Below are 7500 nucleotides of genomic sequence, written 5' to 3'. Positions count from 1 at the left end.
CACCGGAGACTCCAGAGAACTCTGCCTCTGGCTGTTGTGGCGTGTGACTGGCGTGTGTCGGGCTCCGGCCCTTCGGAAACACGCTGGCACTCGCTGCCCTCGGGCGCCCAGTGCGAGTGGAGACCCCACATTCTTGTCGGTTATTGCCCGGCGGCGGGCAAAGGCGGTCTCGAAAAACCAAGGCCGGTGGACGCCTGGTAGGGGACCAGGCAGGAGAGCTTGACGGGGAGGGTCGTCCCCGGGGCTGCTCGTCCCTTACCAAGGCTGATGCACATCCCACGCGGGTGGGATCCGACACTTTCGCCGTACCCGTCGAACGGGCCTGGTCAGGCACGTCTCGGCACGATCAGCCGCGGCAGGGCAAAGTCGATCTCGGTCCCTCTCGGTTTCAAGCTGTTGCCTGGGGCTCCAGCGCCGAGGGGCAAGCACACGGTCGTTTTGCACGGCGGCAGTTCCAGGTTGCCACGCACGTACGCGATGCCTTCGTTGCTGGAAGTGCTTCGCCACTGGTGTTCACACGGCGCTCTCCCCTCCGTGGGGGTGTCTTTGCCAGCGTCTGCGAGGATGGGGCTCACAGTTTTCGTCACTAAGGTCCGGCCTTGCCTGTTTGGTTACGATGGTATCCTTTCCGTGCATGCTGCTCGGCGGTTTGGATGACAGGGGCAGACACGCGGTGGGAGATGGTGGTGGTGACAGCCACGCACTCACACCCCTTCTGTTGACCGGTCCACTCCTCACCGTTCTAGCTGCACGTTCAGGTGCCTCGGAGCCAGCAGCAGACCGTTCCGCTGACGGGGCCACGCCTACGCTGGACGTCTACCTAGCCCCTCTAGCCGTGTGTGATCCTTTGGCGTCTGCACCCATCCTCAGCCAGGCAGGCGGGGTGTGTGAGCTTCTCTGGGCTGCCCCACCGTGTTCCACGACCGTCCCTGCGTGCCTGTTGCTGGGACCGTCCTCCTCATGCCTGATGCACGGCTTTTGCGGGCTTGACGTGTGTTGACCTTGCCACCGCCATTCAGCATTACGACCGCAGTTTGTAAGGAAGAGAGAGGCTGCGGCGCTCGGGTGCTTGTCTGGAGGCTTGTCGACGGGACCACGGCGAACGGCCACTGTGATCCGCAGGGAGAGGTTCTGGTGCAGTCAGGGGCCAGTTTGTCTCCCACCGTGGTGAAGCTTTGGTCGCTCTATGTCCGTTCTCTCTTCAGGGTATTTGAGGGGTACCTACTTCATGCTCACCACCTCACCGGCTCCCGCGGGTCGAGGGTGGGTGCGAGGTTTAAAGACTCGTTGTCCGTAGGTCGGTCCGGTCTCCTGCGGTCTTGTACCAGTGTCCTCAGCATTCGCGAGCTCGTGCCTGTCCGTGCTGCTGCACGGCTTGCACCCGACTCAAAAGTCTGCTGCCGCCTGGTCCTGACTCTCTAGGCCACCGACCGACGGTGACACCAGAGTACTCTGCCTCTGGCTGTTGCGGGGCGTGACGGCGTGTGTCGGGCTCCGGCCCTACACCCACACGCCGGCACTCTCTGCCCTCGAGCGCCCCGATAGTTTTGAGACCCCACATTCCTTGTCGGTTATTGCCCGGCGGCGGGCAAAGGCGGTCTCATCTCTTAAATGCCAGGCCGGTGGACGCCTGGTAGGGGACCAGGCAGGAGAGCTTGACGGGGAGGGTCGTCCCCGGGGCTGCTCGTCCCTTACCAAGGCTGATGCACATCCCACGCGGGTGGGATCCGACACTTTCGCCGTACCCGTCGAACGGGCCTGGTCAGGCACGTCTCGGCACGATCAGCCGCGGCAGGGCAAAGTCGATCTCGGTCCCTCTCGGTTTCAAGCTGTTGCCTGGGGCTCCAGCGCCGAGGGGCAAGCACACGGTCGTTTTGCACGGCGGCAGTTCCAGGTTGCCACGCACGTACGCGATGCCTTCGTTGCTGGAAGTGCTTCGCCACTGGTGTTCACACGGCGCTCTCCCCTCCGTGGGGGTGTCTTTGCCAGCGTCTGCGAGGATGGGGCTCACAGTTTTCGTCACTAAGGTCCGGCCTTGCCTGTTTGGTTACGATGGTATCCTTTCCGTGCATGCTGCTCGGCGGTTTGGATGACAGGGGCAGACACGCGGTGGGAGATGGTGGTGGTGACAGCCACGCACTCACACCCCTTCTGTTGACCGGTCCACTCCTCACCGTTCTAGCTGCACGTTCAGGTGCCTCGGAGCCAGCAGCAGACCGTTCCGCCGACGGGGCCACGCCTACGCTGGACGTCTGCCTAGCCCCTCTAGCCGTGTGTGATCCTTTGGCGTCTGCACCCATCCTCAGCCAGGCAGGCGGGGTGTGTGAGCTTCTCTGGGCTGCCCCACCGTGTTCCACGACCGTCCCTGCGTGCCTGTTGCTGGGACCGTCCTCCTCATGCCTGATGCACGGCTTTTGCGGGCTTGACGTGTGTTGACCTTGCCACCGCCATTCAGCATTACGACCGCAGTTTGTAAGGAAGAGAGAGGCTGCGGCGCTCGGGTGCTTGTCTGGAGGCTTGTCGACGGGACCACGGCGAACGGCCACTGTGATCCGCAGGGAGAGGTTCTGGTGCAGTCAGGGGCCAGTTTGTCTCCCACCGCGGTGAAGCTTTGGTCGCTCTATGTCCGTTCTCTCTTCAGGGTATTTGAGGGGTACCTACTTCATGCTCACCACCTCACCGGCTCCCGCGAGTCGAGGGTGGGTGCGAGGTTTAAAGACTCGTTGTCCGTAGGTCGGTCCGGTCTCCTGCGGTCTTGTACCAGTGTCCTCAGCATTCGCGAGCTCGTGCCTGTCCGTGCTGCTGCACGGCTTGCACCCGACTCAAAAGTCTGCTGCCGCCTGGTCCTGACTCTCTAGGCCACCGACCGACGGTGACACCAGAGTACTCTGCCTCTGGCTGTTGCGGGGCGTGACGGCGTGTGTCGGGCTCCGGCCCTACACCCACACGCCGGCACTCTCTGCCCTCGAGCGCCCCGATAGTTTTGAGACCCCACATTCCTTGTCGGTTATTGCCCGGCGGCGGGCAAAGGCGGTCTCATCTCTTAAATGCCAGGCCGGTGGACTCCTGGTAGGGGACCAGGCAGGAGAGCTTGACGGGGAGGGTCGTCCCCGGGGCTGCTCGTCCCTTACCAAGGCTGATGCACATCCCACGCGGGTGGGATCCGACACTTTCGCCGTACCCGTCGAACGGGCCTGGTCAGGCACGTCTCGGCACGATCAGCCGCGGCAGGGCAAAGTCGATCTCGGTCCCTCTCGGTTTCAAGCTGTTGCCTGGGGCTCCAGCGCCGAGGGGCAAGCACACGGTCGTTTTGCACGGCGGCAGTTCCGGGTTGCCACGCACGTACGCGACGCCTTCGCTGCTGGAAGTGCTTCGCCACTGGTGTTCACACGGCGTTCTCCCCTCCGTGGGGGTGTCTTTGCCAGCGTCTGCGAGGATGGGGCTCACAGTTTTCGTCACTAAGGTCCGGCCTTGCCTGTTGTGTTACGACGGTATCCTTTCCGTGCATGCTGCTCGGCGGTTTGGATGACAGGGGCAGACACGCGGTGGGAGATGGTGGTGGTGACAGCCACGCACTCACACCCCTTCTGTTGACCGGTCCACTCCTCACCGTTCTAGCTGCACGTTCAGGTGCCTCGGAGCCAGCAGCAGACCGTTCCGCCGACGGGGCCACGCCTACGCTGGACGTCTGCCTAGCCCCTCTAGCCGTGTGTGATCCTTTGGCGTCTGCACCCATCCTCAGCCAGGCAGGCGGGGTGTGTGAGCTTCTCTGGGCTGCCCCACCGTGTTCCACGACCGTCCCTGCGTGCCTGTTGCTGGGACCGTCCTCCTCATGCCTGATGCACGGCTTTTGCGGGCTGACGTGTGTTGACCTTGCCACCGCCATTCAGCATTACGACCGCAGTTTGTAAGGAAGAGAGCGGCTGCGGCGCTCGGGTGCTTGTCTGGAGGCTTGTCGACGGGACCACGGCGAACGGCCACTGTGATCCGCAGGGAGAGGTTCTGGTGCAGTCAGGGGCCAGTTTGTCTCCCACCGTGGTGAAGCTTTGGTCGCTCTATGTCCGTTCTCTCTTCAGGGTATTTGAGGGGTACCTACTTCATGCTCACCACCTCACCGGCTCCCGCGGGTCGAGGGTGGGTGCGAGGTTTAAAGACTCGTTGTCCGTAGGTCGGTCCGGTCTCCTGCGGTCTTGTACCAGTGTCCTCAGCATTCGCGAGCTCGTGCCTGTCCGTGCTGCTGCACGGCTTGCACCCGACTCAAAAGTCTGCTGCCGCCTGGTCCTGACTCTCTAGGCCACCGACCGACGGTGACACCAGAGTACTCTGCCTCTGGCTGTTGCGGGGCGTGACGGCGTGTGTCGGGCTCCGGCCCTACACCCACACGCCGGCACTCTCTGCCCTCGAGCGCCCCGATAGTTTTGAGACCCCACATTCCTTGTCGGTTATTGCCCGGCGGCGGGCAAAGGCGGTCTCATCTCACAATGCCGGACGGGGTGAAGCCTGCTGAGGGGCCAGGCAGGAGAGCCTGACGGGGTGGGTCGTCCCCGGGGCTGCTCGTCCCTTACGCAGGCTGATGCTCAACCCACGCGGGTGGGGTTCGGTATTGTTGCTCTGTTCGTTCGAAAAGGCCTGGTCACACACGTCTTTGAACGATCAGCCGGTGCAGGGCAAAGTCGATCTCGGTCCTTCTCGGTTTCAAGCTGGTGCCCGGGCGTCAGCGCCGAGGGGCAAGCACACGGTCGTTTTGCACGGCGGCAGTACCAGGTTGCAACGCACGTACGCGATGCCTTCGCTGCTGGAAGTGCTTCGCCACTGGTGTTCACACGGCGCTCTCCCCTCCGTGGGGGTGTCTTTGCCAGCGTCTGCGAGGATGGGGCTCACAGTATTCGTCACTAAGGTCCGGCCTTGCCTGTTTGGTTACGACGGTATCCTTTCCGTGCATGCTGCTCGGCGGTTTGGATGACAGGGGCAGACACGCGGTGGGAGATGGTGGTGGTGACAGCCACGCACTCACACCCCTTCTGTTGACCGGTCCACTCCTCACCGTTCTAGCTGCACGTTCAGGTGCCTCGGAGCCAGCAGCAGACCGTTCCGCCGACGGGGCCACGCCTACGCTGGATGTCTGCCTAGCCCCCCTCTAGCCGTGTGTGATCCTTTGGCGTCTGCACTCTCCCTCAGCCAGGCAGGCGGGGTGTGTGAGCTTCTCTGGGCTGCCCCACCGTGTTCCACGGCCGTCCCTGCGTGCCTGTTGCTGGGACCGTCCTCCTCATGCCTGATGCACGGCTTTTGCGGGCTGACGTGTGATGAGCTTGCCACCGCCATTCAGCATTTGACGCTGTGCTCCCGAATAGCTGCGGCTTCTGCGTCTGGCGGCTTGACGACGGACAGGGAACGCCACTGCGTGATTCCGCGGAGAGGTTCTGGTGTAGTCAGGGGCCAGTTTGTCTCCGTCCATGCGGCCGCTTTGGTTATTTAATTGGGTAGGTACCTACTTCATGCTCACCACCTGACCGGCTCCCGTGAGTCGAGGGTGGGTGCGAGGTTTAAAGACTCGTTGTCGTCAGCGGTGCGATCTCCTGCGGTCGTGTGCGAGTGTCGTCAGCATTCGCGAGCTGGTGCCTGTCCGTGCTCAGCACGCTGTGGTCGTCCTGCCGCTTCCCCCTTCCCCAATCCGCTGAGGTTGGGGCGTGCGGGGTCGGCATGCGCCCATAGCAACAGTGCTGTGCTCCACGGCTTGCACCCGACTCGGTCTGCTGCGGCATCTCCTGGACTCTTGAGACCAAGCCGTTACGTGACACCAGTGTACTCTGCCACTGGTCGTTGCGGGCGTGGAGGCCGTTTGACGTGTTTCGGCCCGTCACTCGACACCGTCCACGTTTGCCTTCGAGCGCCTACCATTATGTTGAAACTCCATATCCGTTTGATTATCGCTCGAGGGCGAGTGTCTCTGGGCACTCGCCATGGGACGCGCCAGGATGGGGCTCTCTACCGTCACGTTGGCGGGGGAGCGTTTTGCGCGGTCCAGGGACGGACAAAGGCTGTCAGTCACCGAACGGTGACCTGTCACGCTGTCCGAACCGAAACCCGATACAACGCTTAGCGGTGGATCACTCGGCTCGTGCGTCGATGAAGAACGCAGCTAGCTGCGAGAACTAATGTGAATTGCAGGACACATTGATCATCGACACTTTGAACGCACTTTGCGGCCCCGGGTTCCTCCCGGGGCTACGTCTGTCTGAGGGTCGCTTGTCAATCAATCGCACTTCGCTGGCCTCCGGGCGGCGTCGAGCGCGGCTGGGGTGTCGCAGAGGCGCCGTCCTCTCTGTCCCCCTAAGTGCAGACTCAGAGCAATCCGCGTCGGAGAGATCGACCTCTGGGTGCCGACGTTCACACGTAGGCACCGCCCGCTCCCTCACTGGCCCAGCCTCCTCGGGGTCGCCGGCACGGCTGTCATCGGGTTGTCGGAAAGAGAACGTGACTGCCACGCTGCCGGGGACCGTGTGTGCCTTCCCTTCGGCTTGGGCCAGGGTCGAATCTCTTGTCGATTTGTGGCATCCTCCTCCACGGGAAGGATCCGCAGTGTTGGAACGGTTCGGGTGCTCCGGCACTAAAGAGTGTGTGAGAAAGAGAAGTGGAGCGACTGTCTGCTGGTGGTCCTCTGACTTTGCCTGGTTGCGGTCCTTGCTGGTTTGCCTGAAGGTGGTTGGCCCCCTGGCTGTGTTCAGTGCCGTCTGGTGGAGGACGTGCAGCTTGACGCGTGTGTGAGGCTTCATGCCTGGATCCGTGCTGTTGTCTGGTTGTGCCTTTCATTCCCCGGGTGCTCGAAGTGCCCGTGGGTGCTTGCAGTGTCTCGCCTCTTAGGACTCCGTGGCGGTTAGGGACGTTGCTTGTGTTGTGCTGGAGCCTGGTCTCCTTCCACACTCCGCAGCCCCACCCTCTCCTGCCCTTGTGTTTCCCGGGCGGTGTGCCTGCCTGCACCTGCGTTCAGCTGGACTGAACGGGGTTTCTGAACTGTTGCAGCCGACTCGGCCGTTGCGGTCCTTGCTCTGACGTCTCTGCCCGTGACCTGCTGCTGTCAAGTCCTCTGCGTGTGAAGGTGCTGTCCTGGTCATTGTGCCTTGCCACCGTTTTGCACACCTCTCGGCGAGTACCGCTGCCTCCTGGCTCAGTCCTAGGCTTCTGGCTCTTTCGCTCTGGCCGGCTTTTTCCCCCCCCTCACTCTGGTGAACGCCTTTGCACTGCGAGCCGCCAGCCACTGCTTTCCGTTACCGTGGGAGTGCTGTCACACCTCGCCACGTTGGTTGGTCTGGAAGAGTCGATGTGCCGAGCCCGGTCGTCGGGTGTGCGGGACAGCGTCTCGGGGGCGCACACAGCCCAGTGCCTCGTGACGCACCGTGTGTGGTCAGTGGCTGTGCATCCGCTGTGCAGCCAGGCCATGCACTTTGCGTGCGGGTACGTGTGTTGCCCTGAGCGCTGGAAGGTACGCCTTGAGGAGCGGCC

General features: G+C 62.8%; 1 non-coding gene across 1 annotated transcript; it reads left to right on the top strand.

Annotated features, from left to right (window-relative positions):
• Window positions 1–6091: 6091 nt before the first annotated feature.
• Window positions 6092–6245, top strand: LOC145338853 (5.8S ribosomal RNA). Its single transcript, XR_013885905.1, has one exon. It is a non-coding gene; the product is annotated as a 5.8S ribosomal RNA (ribosomal RNA).
• Window positions 6246–7500: the final 1255 nt, after the last annotated feature.

This window comes from Carcharhinus amblyrhynchos, unplaced genomic scaffold, assembly GCF_965287045.1.
Source record: "Carcharhinus amblyrhynchos unplaced genomic scaffold, sCarAmb.v2.hapA chromosome_201, whole genome shotgun sequence".
Classification (NCBI taxonomy): Eukaryota; Metazoa; Chordata; class Chondrichthyes; order Carcharhiniformes; family Carcharhinidae; genus Carcharhinus; species Carcharhinus amblyrhynchos.
Note: the sequence above shows the minus strand (reverse complement) of the source record. Positions and strands in the feature narration are given on the sequence as shown.